This window comes from Musca autumnalis, unplaced genomic scaffold (assembly GCF_047663935.1).
Source record: "Musca autumnalis isolate F117 unplaced genomic scaffold, ASM4766393v1 scaffold_2, whole genome shotgun sequence".
NCBI classification, from domain to species: domain Eukaryota; kingdom Metazoa; phylum Arthropoda; class Insecta; order Diptera; family Muscidae; genus Musca; species Musca autumnalis.
The window spans coordinates 260,437,032-260,452,713 of record NW_027411755.1 but is presented as its reverse complement, the minus strand read 5'-3'; the positions used below and the strand labels follow the sequence as shown (position 1 = coordinate 260,452,713).

At 34.5% G+C, this 15,682-nt stretch overlaps 1 protein-coding gene across 25 annotated transcripts in view; it reads right to left on the bottom strand.

Annotated features, from left to right (window-relative positions):
- Positions 1-15,682, bottom strand: part of for (cGMP-dependent protein kinase for) — a 246,922-nt gene that overhangs the window by 46,770 nt on the left and 184,470 nt on the right. The window contains exons 1-2 of one of the 25 annotated variants that reach the window (XM_073964725.1): positions 15,492-15,583; positions 14,800-15,370 (exon numbers count right to left, since the gene is read on the bottom strand). The exons of 15 other annotated variants lie outside the window; for them this stretch is intronic. The gene's annotated coding sequence lies outside the window, so the exon portion shown is untranslated. Of the gene's footprint in view, positions 1-14,799; positions 15,621-15,682 lie in introns of those variants that run through there. 9 more of the 25 variants (XM_073964724.1, XM_073964727.1, XM_073964726.1 and 6 more) reach the window with 9 other exon arrangements.

The following is a 15,682-nucleotide window of genomic DNA, read 5'->3' as shown; positions in this document are numbered from 1 at the left end:
TGCGGGGTAACTTTTAATGAAAAAAACTAACCCTCATGCGAGTCACTAAAGGGGTCTTTTTGGTCCATTTTTTTCAAAAACGTTTAAAAAGTCCTTTAAAATGAGATCGTATCAGATCAAAATATTCTACAAAATTATTTGTCATGTCATTTTACTATAAGTCCCGGAATACACCAAAACTCTAAATCGTACCTAAACGCCAGGAATCTGCCAAAAGTAAAATCACGTTTTAGGGTTAATGTTGTGCTTTATCTGAGTTTATTAAGTTTTGTCCCACAAAACTTCATTCTGGATAGAAGACGTCAAAGACAAAAATATTCTCCATCAAGTTTCAATATAATTCGCCGAATAAATGAAATATGTATTTTCAACATATATCAAGCAAATATATACATCAAATTTGCCAACAAAATACCCAAATATTTTTTGAATAAATTAGTTTTGTTCTTTTTTTCGGGTTGATGCATGAAAGTAACATGAAATTTAGTTTTAGACGAATGTTGTTAAAAGAAGAAATATTCTATACAAAATTTCACTATAAGTCCAAGAACAAACTATATACATATCTAATGGGTACTTTACACGATATGTATTTTACATATGGGTTGTCACTTTGCGTATACATTTTGTATATAAAAAGTGACAACCCATATGTAAAATACATATCGTGTAAAGTACCTATAAGTAAAACACTTTGTTAAGAAAATGACGCTTTTTTTTAAATACGATTTAGGACCACATTCTACCGTTTTTATTCACATTTTCGTTATCTGCGGTCACAAAATATATTTTATTGATGTTTTTTCATAATAAATTCTTTTAGAAGATTATGTGAGCTCTATCCAAACTGTTTTTGAAATCTATGGTGAATATATATAGGGAAAATATTGACAACCCAGATCGGACTTTGTACAATTACGTATTTTAGTACTATAAACTAAAATAACGTAGTCAGGATAAGACATAGGTTCCTGATTTTGTATGTGAAAATGCGGGGATAGTCTACGGCTATTGTCCAGTGAATATATATCTGACATACGAGTCCTAACATCCATGGTTTTGGCAAACTGTATTTGAGGGAAAATTTCGAACTGTTATATGGGAGTTACCGCAACAGTTGCCCGATGTGAAAATATTCAAATCTGGCAGAATGCCACCCTGAGAATTTCAACAGGGGCCTCCTCATGTCTTCAGTGGACAAATACAAAGATTCTTCCAGTACAGTAACATAATGACATGCTTTCGTCGGAGTACTTGCTCGGGTGTTACCATGAGTGCCATCCTAATCACCATATGGTGAATAGGACCCCCCACCCGCAGGCATGTCAAGAGTAATCTTCGTGATCTAGAAAGAGAGGTCCAGCGTTACAGAGAGAACCTCTAGATCAACAAGCCTATCAAACATAACAACTATCGTGTGAATGCGTCAGCTGCCACGACGAACCAGAGTAGTTTTGGCTCAACTACGCTCGGGATGGTGCAGCCGTCTGGATTCCTATAGGACAAGAATAGATGACACCGTGCAAAACATATGCCCAGCATGCGACACACAGTGTCACGACAGCGGCCAAAAATAGTCAAAACCAAGTACCTCGGAGTACAAACATTTATTGATGGGAGTCAATGGAAAACATTCCAAATAAAAGGTTTTTGAATTTTGGTACTGATACATCAAGAAGTTTTATCAATATGAGAGTACAAATCTGATAATTGTTGGAAATGTATAAAGGTGCCAGTTGCAGAGGCTTGCATACGAACATGTTATTTTTCTTTTTCAGTGACCACCTCATTAAGGGGTTGCCCCCCCTTTTTAACAAAGCGCTTTGCGGTGTCAATTAAAGCTCGAAAACGAATGTTCATCATATATGTCTGTGGGATTATTAGGTACATAATAATCTTGTTTTAAATAAATGGACTTTTAAAACATCAGTTTTTTTTTAAAAGATGGTGAATAGTCAAAGTAATAATTTCGATTTTTAACAAACAATTACCCGCTTTTTGACCACTAATCGGTTTTAAACAAATTTTTTAAGGAAAATTATCTTTTTTTAAAAATACAATCTTGAGGTATTCAGTAAGCCTACAAAAATATATGAAGACTGAACACAACATTTCAGTAATTTCGTTTGGATAATGTGTCTAAAACCTTCAAAATACCGAAAATCGGGCGGTACGGTTACATGGGGGCTATTGCAATGTTTCGCAGCCCTGGCGAAGAATAAATACCAAAAATCAGCCACTTCGGTTTGATAATGTGGCTAAAACCGTCAAAATATCGAAAATCGGGCTGTACCGTTATATGGGGGCTATATCAAAACGTGGACCTATGTTCGTAATTTATATCAGAAAAGCTTTTTTGTCCACTGGGAACCCTCTGTGCAAAAATTCAGCCAATTTGGCCGAGAAACTTAGCTAAAATCTTTAAAATACCGAAAATCGGGAGGTACCGTTATATGGGGGCTATACCAAAACGTGGACCGCTCTTCCCAATTTTTTGCCTACGACATCAGGCAACAATAAGTATTTGTACCAAAATTCAACCACCTACGCCAACTCCATCTATTTTTGGCCCTGTTTATATAAAGTCGCGACATAGTGCGGCCCTGGCCCACACGACACACTTAGGGATACGCAGTGAAATGCAATAATCGGTTTTTCGATTATACGGTTTTCGTGAAAAACTTAAAACTTGATTTTCGGTTAGTCGATTATTTGAGAGTGTACTAAAAGTCGACTTTCGATTATTCGTTAACCGCCGAAAACCGATTATAATCGAATATAAACAACCATGATGTATATATGAAAAAAAAATACGGTCCATTACGCGGTTTTAGCACACGCAATAGTCAACTACGACTAATAGTCGTCCACGATTAATAGTCGACAACGAATAATAATGGAATATGACTAATACTCGACTACGAATAATATGCTCTGTTCCAGAACCTACAAGAAGCTACTATTTTTTTACTACGATAACATATTTTCCTTTATGTTACACTGCGAACCGAAATTTTGGGGGGTGGAAAATTCCTATTGGAGATGAAAGCCCTTGGTGAGTATATACAGAACCCCGAAGGACAGATTCGCCGTGAGTCGATCTTTCGCGATATGGCGTGATGAAGTTTTTGCTAGAGACCCTGTAAGCCATCAGGAATTAGCGTTATATCTTTGTTCACTGTTGCTTTAGCCATTTTGTTGCACAGTGTTATCGAAAAAAATAGTAAAAATTAGTAGATTCTTGCAGTACTGGAACAGAACAATAGTTGACTCCGTCTTTCGAAAGTCGATTAAGAATAATCGATTATCCGGTTTTCGCACAGTCAATAGTCGACTACGACTTTTAGAAATTTTACGGCTGATAATCGATTAACCGAAATCAATTTTACGTATCCCTAGACACACTGTACCTTTCAACTGCCCTGCCGAACTAACTCAATTAATCCCAGTAGATTAGTGGTTATATCCCATCAAAGCAGTCACATTCCTTGAGCAGAATATATAACCAGAGCCAGATTAAGCAGAAGAATGAACTTACAAAAATATAATAAAATAATAAAAAGACTATTACAACCAGCCATTTCAGTTGGTCACCCCAGGATTTTTTAGAGCTCTTGAGTAATTATGTCGCTGTAAACTGGATCACAAGGGGGACCTTTAGCAAAAAAATCCAAAACGATGCTCGAACAGCCCTTAAACTGTCTTTAAGTAAAAATTTTGAACATTTTTAGGGAGGTACCCGAAGGTGTCGTCCGACATTGTCCTTCTTGGAACTTGGTATGCGTTTGGAAGAAATTTTACCATGTATAAAGTTTTGGCCAATTCGGATTTTCAATTCATATAGTCGTGCTCATCAATAATTTTAGTAGGACAGGATATTTTAGAGCTTTTGGTTCATTATCTCAGGAAAAATTTTTTCGTTGCAATAGCGACCGCCTTGGTTACCGAAGAAATATTATGATGTGTAATGTTTTGACCTTCGAGAGTTACTTTGGCGCACCATTTTAGCGGAAATCGTTGAACTTTTGTTCAAAGGGTGGACAATATTATGAGTGTTTGGACCGAATCAGTTGATCCTTTCGAGAGTTGCAATGTGCACTAGCCAAATGGACACGGCTAAATCGACTCTAAATTCTCTGAAAAGGATTTTGCTCAAACATACTTCGGTGTCTAAAGGTATTATTTCGACTTTGTTTTCTAAGGGTATAAAACAAAAATATTTGTCCTACGAACATACCCAAATGAACAAGGGGAGACTTCTCAATTGTCAATGAATGCAGCTCTATTTTGTTTTTGGTTCAATGATACCGAAACCGAAAAGTAAACGTCACTCATTTATAGAGAAGTTATACCCCGCATGGCTAGCATTTTTTTAACCGAAACGGAAATATGTAATAAATAGGTACCAACCTGCGATTCGTACTTATGCATATATTGAGTAGGCAAGGCAGAAATTCTAACCGTCCGCGAACATAAATTGCTAATTAATAGTAAAATATGTATGGTGCAAAACATCGAAATTTCTCATTTGATAGTAATGCTAAAAAGTAAATCCATATCGATAATTTTATGTGTGGGAGCTATACCAAACGTGACCCCCACAACCTACACTTCTAACTTTTAAACACAAAAACATTTGTTTTATCCGACGTTACACATTTCAAAGGCGTTAACTATTTGTTTTTCTGCTCAAAATTCTGTAACTGATTTGTAACTGTACAATCAAATTAGGTCTAGTAGTTGGGTCTAGTTATTTGCAAAATTAAGTATTTTCAAAAATGGGGGCCCACACTTTCCAATATTTTGACCTAATTATTTGGTTTCTGTTTCAATATGATTATTATCGCATCCCATATGGAACTTATCAATCGGTGGCGACAAAAAGATTGGGCTTTTGGCTAGGAAAATCTATGTTTTAACCATTGTGCGCCATACCCAATTTTTTGAGGGCACATTCCTGAATTCACAAAATACGCACAAGAGCTCTTCTATCCTTATAATACATTCCCAGCATTTTTACATGGTTTTTGCTTTATCCCTGTCTCTATTCCAAGCATATTTTTCAAATGAGCTTCCCTACCCCCACAACATTTTCATTCATTTATGAAATTGTTAGGAAAAATTTCAATTCCCTTTGTACAAACTTCCTTTTCCTTATCAAAAAATGACCTCCTTGTAAAAACCGCCGAATTGTCAACACTTTTCACATGGTATGGCATAAATTCGCATCCAACACAAAACAACAATTATACATTATTCCGCAAAACACTCCCAAAAAAACTTCGATTCGAAGACTTAACGGTAGTTTGGTAGGTAGGTAGGTGAGGTTGTATTTTTGTTTCTTTTTTGTTTGTGTTTCTTTTCTTGGTTACAACTGCAAAAAGTCGGAATAAAGTAAGTGGCGGCCGTTTGTCATCAAATAGCGACGACTCATGTAATTTGCTTCGACCAATGACCGAAAAAAACGAAACCGGAATTCAAATGTTATTTAAAATTTTTTGAAAATTAAAAATAAAACACTTAAAGTGCGGCTATGAGAGTCGATTGAAAAATGTTTCCTCATCTTACCAGTAGAGCAATGGTAATGGGGATTTTTGAAAATGTTGGTGTCGGGAAAAACCCTCAAAAAAATTGATAAAAAAAGAGCAACGACATCCACAATGCCATCACATCTCAGACAAATGAAATTTACGAATTGTCATTGCCGCTCGATGATTATTGAGAGAACTAAAGAGTAAGATAGAATATAATAGGGACATAATTTTTCTTAGAATGAAAATGTGATACGGGATTGGGGGGGCTTCATGCTCATTATGTCGTTCAATAGGCTTAAATAAAGAAATAAGTTAAGAATATTTGTTAATGTTTAAAGAAAGTGAGTTTCCTTACTTAAGTATATTTTAAATTAAATATCTTAATTAACCGCGTGATATACAGTGACTGCCACTGAAAATGATGCAACCTGAAATAAAAAATGTAATTGTTGATAACTTCGAAACGAGTAGAGATTTTTTAACAATTCAAAATATAATTTTGTAGGCTGAAAAGCTGTCGTCAAGATGGCATAGAAAAATTTTTCATTTACAGTACCGTTATACTAAAATTTTACCGGAAAACAAAAAATGGGAATTTTTAAATTGTGAATTGAAAATGATGCACCACAATAATGGAATAATAATTTCCAAAATGTTGGCTTTTTATGTCATTTTAGTAATGAGAATGGTAGAATAATTGGTTCCCTATCGTTTTCAGTAGTTTTGCCATTAATTGTGACAGAAAGAATGATGTACCTGAGGTAATTTTGGCATGATCGTAATTAGTGTCCCTTTGTAGGCAATTTGGCTAGAGATTTCTAGTTTTTGGAGTCCTGGAAAGGAAAGTCTTGTATCAGCGAGGCTTGCCCCATATTAGACTAGTCTTTAACGGCATTGCCCTGATAGAGTAACAAATCAGAGCATAGCACAAAAGCTTTTGCACTTTTCTTTAAAAATAGGTTTTAGAAACATTGTTAACAATGTCTTGACCATGTTTGCTTTTATAAAAACACAAATTTCAACACCCTTTGTTGTTAAAAAATCTCTACTCGTTACGAAGTTATCAACGATTACATTTTTTTCATATTGCATAATTTTCAGTGACAGCCACTGTAGATTGTTCAGGACCTCATAGGGTTTATTAGTGCTACATATTGTATGCTCCATAATTAAGAATACTGTCCTTTGATAACCGAACCTTAAAGTCGACTTTTGCTTTCGATTATGTAATCCCAGTCTCTACCACAATTTCTTAATTTTTTAGAGAAAATACTGATAGAATAATCTTTAAATGACAACAACGATAACAATGTATTAGAATTAAATTTTAATAGCCATATTGAATGACTGACAATTTGCTAATTCACACCAAACAATTTCCAAAATTTTACATCATCTCAATTCAATGCACAAAAAAGTGAAATATGGACATTACGAAAAACAAGAACAAGGTTTAGAAACACAGATTAGAGTGGTTTAATATGGGACTGATGTGGTTGTTGTTGTTGCCGCCTCTGCGACTCTAATCTTGTCTTGGTGATAAACATATCAACTCACTTTCACTTTTTTCTGGTCGTGTTTAGGTGCGCTCTTTTGTTTGTTTTTATGTTTTTTTTCCTGATCGGTTCCGTTCCGTTTCTTTTTTATTTATTTTTTTGCACAAGAATCAATTTACATTCATGCAATGGAGAGAAACAAACAAACAAACGAATGAACGAATAAACAATAAGAAACCCCAAATGCACAAATGAAAAGAAATAGTTCAAAAAACCAGAATGCATGCGAGAATTCTATGCAGCAGACAGCAGCAACTACTAAAGTGCATTTGTGTGTGCATTCGTAGTTGTAGCACCTGTCTAGTGAATGATGACAGATGTGAGATGTTTTTAAGTTGGATAATAAATGGGGTGGTAGTTAAATACGGATATTGGTTTCAAATATCAAACCTTTAGTTCGGATGATTTAAACATCCTCAACTAGAGATCAGTTGTGCTGGAAAATATACCTATTTTAAGCGTAAAAAACAATTTCCTATTAACAAACCCAATGAAACGAGAGAAGACTTTTGTCATGTTATTCTGTTTTTAGCTCAATTATATGAAACGGCTTTTTTTCACCGAGACCGATTTGAGTGTTGAACACCACTTGTATTGATGTGTAAAAAATAAAGAAGCGTCGCACAGTGCGTTGAAATCGCAAAACACGCTAATATGGATTCTAAACAAAAACATTGACCTTTATTAACAATTTTTCGCAACATGAATTCTTCAGCACTCAGAACTATAAATTCTAATTTGTTCAAAGATGTAATCAAGGCAATCGGCAGATACCCTTATATTGGAGCTACAATAAAACTTTGACCTAACTTTACAATTTATGACCATATATTACTTTAACAAATAATTGAAAATATTAGAAACTTTTGACTTAATCAAATAAGAAATATATGGTCTGTTCCAGTACTGCAAGAATCTACTATTTTTTACTATTTTTTCCGATAACATTAAGGAAACATTGTTATCGAAGTAAAACATAGTAGCTTCTTGCAGGTTCTGGAACAGAGCAATAGATAACTAAAACACTCAAAATACTGTATACCTTGATGATCTATTGGGGGCTTCAAAAAAAAAAAAAAAAAAAAAAAAACTCTTCTATCCCTTAATATCCAAGCTAAAGCTGGATCGGTTCCGAGCACGGTCTTGTAGACGTGACGTGAATTCGTAGTTAGCCGGAAGCTCGTCTCTTGATCCTCGCCGGTGGATGAAAGATTAGCGACAATTCGAGCAAAAGCTAAATTCTTCAACATCAGTCTTATCTGCGCCCATGCCTTGGCCGAAGACAAGGAGGTGCAAACCAAAGATAGTTTTAAAGATAAACACTATCATATGGTTTCTCTTTAGAACTATCTTTGTTTCTCTTTAGAACTATCGTGGATATTTTAAAAAATATTTTTAAGCCATTGCACAGTGTCCGATTTTCCAAAAAACCTGGCCAAAAATCGAAAAAAATTATCAATTTACACTAAAAAGGGTCAGTTATTGTTTATAGGATCCCAGTGCGTGTAGTTATGAAAAAATATATACATTTCTTGTGTAATATGTGGGTATAAAAGCAGGTCGAAGTGACCCTATTTGGATTTTTTTTTAATATTTAAGTTGTTTATAAATCTATGATAATATTCAAAATAAACGACGGTAATTGTAAATATGTTCTTTTTGTAATTGTAATGAAAGGTATCGGGTGCCACCGTGGTGCAATGGTATGCACGCCCGCCTTGCACGCAGAAGGTCGGGGGTTCGATTCCTCGGCCAATCAACATCAAACATTTTTCAACGGTGGCAAAATACCCCTCAGTAATGTTGGCGACATTTCCTGAGTATTTCAGCCTTGATAAACTTCTCCATAAGTGGTGTCTTAAGACACGCCGTTCGGACTCGGCGATAAACAGTAGGTCCCATATCATTGAGCTAAATATGAATCGGGGTGCACTCATTGATATGAGAGAAGTCTCCCTTGTCCCGTGTGGGATGTTGTGGAACAATGTTTGTTGTTTTGTTAATGAAAGGTATGTGAAACGTATTTAAGATGTTCAGTGTCGCCAACGAATTGTGCGTTCTTTAGTAATTGATGTCCGTACTTGTTAATTTTTTTCAAGATCAATTTTCACAATAAATTATGAAAATAGTTATATACAGATTTTCTTCCATTCAGAACGTCAGAATATACATAGTATAGGGTCACTTTATGGCGTTTGGGCATAATTTAGAGTTTTAATATATTTTAAGACCTATAGTAAAATTTTATAGCGAATTTTGGTCTGATCCGACCACATTTTATAGGAGATTTTAAAGATTTGTGGAAAAAGGGACCAAAAAGACCCCTTTTATGACTAGCACGAGGGTTATTTTTTAAGACAAATATTCCTTGCATTCTTGTCAGTAAAGTTGCCAAAGACATTATACACCTAAAGTGCAAGGATTCCAAGTGATCTTAACTCAAATATTTCCAAAACTGTAGAAATTGTGGAAGCTTGCACCCCTATTTTAGTTTCTTGGTTTTTTGGCAAAATTGATACCGATATTTCCTTGGTATGTAATGCAAATAGAGATTTAATTTCTTTGGTGACTTATAGTGAAATTTAGCTGAGAACATTTTTGTCTTTGACGCCATTCTTCTAAAATGATGCTTTGTATGACAAATTTGCCAAAACTTTGATGAAGTACGACATTAACCCTAAAATGTTTTTCTAATTTGCATATTTCTGGAGTTAAGGTAAGATATAGAGTTTTGGTGTATTCTAGGACCTATAAAAATTGATGGCGAAGAAATTTGTAGAATATTTTGATCTGATAAGATCACATTTTATAGGAGGAGGGACCAAAAAGACCCCTTAAATGACCGCCTGAGGGTTAAATAATATCAAAAATGTAATCAGTGGCCCGAAAAACATAGGAACCAAAGGTTAGGTCAAAATCCATTCATTTTTAGAGTTTTGGCCAGGTTTTTCGGAAAATCGGACACTGTGCATTGGTTTGTTAAATATATTTATTTTTACCAAATATTTTTGTTAAATATTTTTATTTACCAAAGAATATTTTTAGACATTTTTCGGCATGTGGATGTTCAATGAATATATTTAAAATATGTTTAGGCCCGTAGACGTTTTTTAAAGAATATTTGTTAAGCCCGTGTTTTTTTCTTAGGCCTGTGGATGTTTTGGAGAATATTTTAGGCACGTTTATGTTTTACTTTTTTTTTTGGTCCCGGGGATGTTTTAATTAGATTTTAGGCCCGTGGAAGTTTTAAAGTATATTGTTTGTTTTGGCTTTTGCATTTTTAAAGAATATTTTAGGCACGTGGATGTTTTAAAGAATACCTGTGGATGCTTCAAAAAGCATTTTACCCCACTGGATTTTTTAAGAATATTTGGTAAGCCCATGTATTTTCCAAGAAATTAAAAAAAAGATAAATACAGATTATTGTTATTTTTATAGTTGACCTTTGGACTGTTTTAAACATGTATTTTTTTGTTTGGCTTTTCAGTAAAGCCAAGAATCTTAACAAAATATGTCGATGACATATTCTGTATAGTAAACAAGGACCATGTTGATAAAACACTAGAATCCTTGAACGCATTTAATAAACAAATACAGTTCACTATGGAGTGTGAAACTGACAACTGTTTGCCTTATCTTGACTCTAAGATACATAGACGAGGGAACGTGCTTTTACTGGATTGGTATCAGAAACCAACAGCGTCGGGAAGATTAATGAATTATTATTCAAAGCATCCACGAAATATCAAGATAAACACAGCAACAAATTTTATTATAAGAGTTTTAAATATCAGTGATAAGCAATTTCACACAAAAAACAAAGAGAAAATAATGGAAATACTGAAAATGAATGACTTTCCCAAAAGAACCATCAACGAATTGATAAAGCATGCAACCACCCCGCAAATTGACAACACAGACCAAAAAGTTGAAAAGATCTATAAACGGTTTACATATGTCCCAGGATTCTCCGAAAGATTTTCTCGTTCAAATCTCTATAATAACAACCAATACCGATTGGCCACAAAAAGCAGTAACACGAACAATATTTTCTTCAGTCGCACAAAAACGAAAGTTCCCATCGAAGACAGATCTAATATAGTATACAAAATTAAATGTAATGGTGACTCGTCTAACGTATGCCCCAAGGTATACGTGGGCACAACAAAGACAAAGTTGAAAACTAGAATAAGTGGTCATAAGTCTGACCAAAGAGCCAGAAACAAGCCTTTGGAGCAGAAAACTGCTCTAGCAGCACATTGTGCAACCACTGGGCACACTCCGAATTTCAATGATGTGGAAATTCTAACCCAAGAAACAAACTACAAACGCAGATACATGCTTGAAATGCTGCATATAATTAATATACCAATAGAAAAAAGAATCAACTACAAGATGGACACAGAACACTGTGCACAAATCTACCGAAACACTATAGAAAAATACAATAAAAAGCATTGATTAGTTGGAAAATACTCGAGTGAGAAAGAGGATGTGTCCGATAGTTGTTTAACAGAATAAAATTAATGTAATTATCTTTTAACATTTATATTTTGTGTTTATATTTTTTTTTTTATCAAAACTTTGTTATTTGTTTCTTTAAAAAAGGAAAAATCCCTGATGATGACTTTCAAAGAAAGTCGAAATATTGGAAAATAAAAATTATGTAAAAAACAAAACCCTTTGTTTTTTAATTATTCTGACCTAAAGCCAAACAAAAAATACATGGATAAATACAGATAATAAAGAATATTTTTAACACCCTTGAGTTTTCCAAAGAAAATTTTTAGACCCGTAGATTTTCAAATAAAATTTGTATGGCCATCAACATTTTAAATAATATTGGTTAGGCTTGTAATTTTTTTAAAGAATATTTTTTGAAAGAACGGATGTTTTAAAGAATATTTTGTTAGACCCGTGGTTGTTTCAAGAATATTTTTTAAGTCAGTGGGTGTTTTAAAGAATATTTTTAAGACCCGTGGATGTTTTGAAGACACATTTTTAGGTCTGTGGATTTTTCAAAAATTATTTTTAGGCCCTTGGATTTTTTAAAGAATATTTTTTAGGCCCGTGGGTGTTTTAAAGAATATTTTTAAGACCAGTGGATGCTTTGAAGGCACATTTTTAGGTCTGTGGATTTTTCAAAAAATATTTTTAGGCCCTTGGATTTTTTAAAGAATATTTTTTAGGCCAATGGGTGTTTTAAATAATATTTTTAGGCCCATATTCTATCCAATATTTTTAAAATCGTGCATTTTTTAAAGAATATTTTTAATGCCAGTGGTGTTTTTAAAGAATTTTTTAGGCCCTTGGATGTTTCAAAGAATTTTTTTAGGCCAGTGGATGTTTTAAAAGAAAATTTTTAGGTCCATGGATGTTTTAAAGAACATGTTTAGCCCGTTGGATTATTTAAGAATATTTGGTAAGCCCGTGGATTTTCCTAAGAATATTTTGTAGAGGCATGAGTCTGCTCCCCATCGCTTATTATGTCATATCCAGTGTATTATGCGAACATATAAAGCCTAAGGTCCTCGAACTAATAGGACCATATCTATGCGGCTTTAGATCACCTTACGGAGAGCAATTCTGGATAAAACATGAAAGTTTATAAGGATTCTTGTAGCATATAAGGCTGCTTTCGACAGTCTTTTTAAGCTCAAATAAGGTATTTCAAGCAATGTCACAGTTTGGCAACGCCGCCAAGCTGTACGACTTGGCAAAATTACATTAACGGAAATAACCTATCTGAGCAGTTCACTACTAAATGAGGTTTCAGACAAGGAGATAGGCTTGTGATATTTTCAATATACTGCTGGGAAGATCACGCGAGATGGGGAAGCAAGCAGAGAATGGCACAATTGATACCGAATTGGTGCCGAAGCGACCATTGAACCCAAAACAACTGTGGAAGTTGTCAACTACAATTTTGAGGTAGTTAGTCACTTCATCTACATCGGCACCGCTGTACACTAGACAAACAATCTCAGTTCCGATAAGGCCTTCATTGGAGCTTTAGTCAGCTTAGTTAACCCAAACTTAATGCTCGGCATGATCCACTCTAAGGGTACTGGTTCCCCAATTTTTAGTAAATCTTGATCCTTCGTTGGATGGCCTTTTTCGAGTTTTTTTTCTTAAAATGAACCCAAACATTTTATAAGGCTTGATATCAGGATTTCGCCCTAGGTATTTATCAGTTTATATATATATATATATTTATTCCTTTAAACTCCTATAAGGAGCATAGGGCCAGATTTATCAGTTTAGTGTTGTTATATTACATCAGCACTTTACACAAATAAGATTAATATGTCATGATCTACCCTTTGAAATGGTGCTAGTGGAACATGTTTGAACTTTCTGGATCCCATTTACTGACTTTTAGAATGGCTATTAAATATTTCCTAATTATGTCAGCGGGGATGTCTTCCCAATCATTATTATGTCCGTGAACTCGATTTCACAAACTTGTTTGCCTGGTAAAGAATAAACTACCCAAAAATTTGGTACTCTAGCTTTTCACAAGGGGTTTAATTTCCAGATTTGATTTGGAGCACTTTTTTTGCAATACATTTGTTGCCTAACTGTACTTGAATTTTGACCACCGAATTGGCCCGAATGAACATATCCGCACCATTTCGGGGCGGCCAATGGACACAATTTGCTCCCATGAGGAAGTATGTTTTTTTAAGTAGCCGGTGTTGGATCCACTCAAAAATATTTGGATTTGATTTCACTTCGCTTAGTTCGTCTCGCCAAGAAGTTCAAAATGTTATGCCGCAAATACATCTCGGCATCAATTAGGGACGGTCCCTAGTCCTCTGGTTATTGACCCTGGTGGCATTGACTATTTAAAGTTCCGAAATTAGATAAAATTATAAGTTTGTATCTTAATCTTAATGTGTGATTTTATTTAACTAAAAACAGATTTTCAATGGCATTCTACAACACATAGCTAAGTTCATGAACCCTATTTTGGGTCCATGACCAGACTGTATCAATCAAGTGTAAATATAAACCTGTCTTAAATAAGGAACACACCTGTTCTTTTTAAACATATTCACAAAACATGTGTTTTAAATTTAGCAGCGAAATGTGGAACACTTCGGTTAATACACTTATATGTACGTGGCTTAATTAAATACAAGATAACGTTCCCAATTGGAATATGGATTTAAGTGATTAATTTCGATTCCAATAAATTCTTGTAACTGTGTTGGACTTATAGCAGAAATCCGTCTTAATTGCTGGTCCAAAATCTGTATAAGTGAGTGCACTAAGTCGATGTGTGAGTATGCAGCACGCGGTGGTGTTACCAGTTCAGTTGCTTTGATCATTATGCATATCGAACAAACAAAGAAAAAGAGAGAGAAAAAAACTAAATTCAACAACGTGTATACAATTCCAAACCGAAACAACAACAGCTGTTGCATGATCCGAAGTCATAATGCATAAAGCGAGGAACATGCAGCCGCAAAATAAAAAAGGCTACAATAAGCCACACAAACCAACGAACGATGAAGAGTTTCAGAATTTTGAAATCAGGAAATTTTATACATCACAAGGCATTGTAAGTAACAATCAGCTGCAGCAGTCAGGCAGGCAAGCAGTCAGCGGACAGACGCACAGGGTAGGCATGTTAGGTCGGTAGGGTAGTCGCGCCAGGTATGAGACAATGTACGAATTGCTGCTTTGTTTTATTCACTTCAGACCTACTGAACATCCATACACGGGCAAATCACATAGGAAGGCTCATTATGTATGTATGTAGGTATTTAATACGTACAATAATAACAGCAACAACACCACTAATATTAAATCTTTGTATTTGTTGTTGTTTTTAAGCCACAACAAAACTTGGCACTTTTTGTTATTGTTATTTATTTTGTATTCAAGTGGTTTCGATCTATTTATTGTTGTGTTTTGTTTTTTGTTATTATCAACAAAATATTAACTAAATAATTCTTTCTACTGCTTCACAGTACACACATTTCGATTTCAATTATTCTAATATTGGTTGTTTCATCTTTGCACAATGGACGGAATTTAAATTCACTCAAAAGACAAAAGACACATAAAACTCGGAATGCTGAAATTGGTTGGCCGTTGTTGATTTCCTTGTGATGATGACGAAGATTTTTTGTTGTTATTTTTCTTTCGTTTGTTATTTGACTTTATTTTCTTGTTATTGATTTTTATTAATTTTCTTGTTTTGTATTTCTTCCGCAACAATATTTGTTGTTGTTGGGGTTTTGTGGTTATTTTTTCTTTATTTATTTTTTGCTTAAAAAAAGAAATAAGACAAATCCCAATGTAAACCTTTATTAATAATCGAAACGCGAAGCCACACTAATTCGGCTTTGAAACGAAAAAATCGGCCGTCACTTTTAAGTAAATCACAAACCGGAATCCGCTAAACGTTGCTCTTAGCGTAATGATCAAAACACGACTGCCACCAGCAGCTAGCCATTGTCTGCTGATCCCCACAAATGATCTGAGGTTAGTAACATAACAAATGCTCACTCACACTCAGGCATGTGAGCCGCACCAGTTTAATTTGTTGGAGCACAGGTAAGATACCAAACAAACAAATAA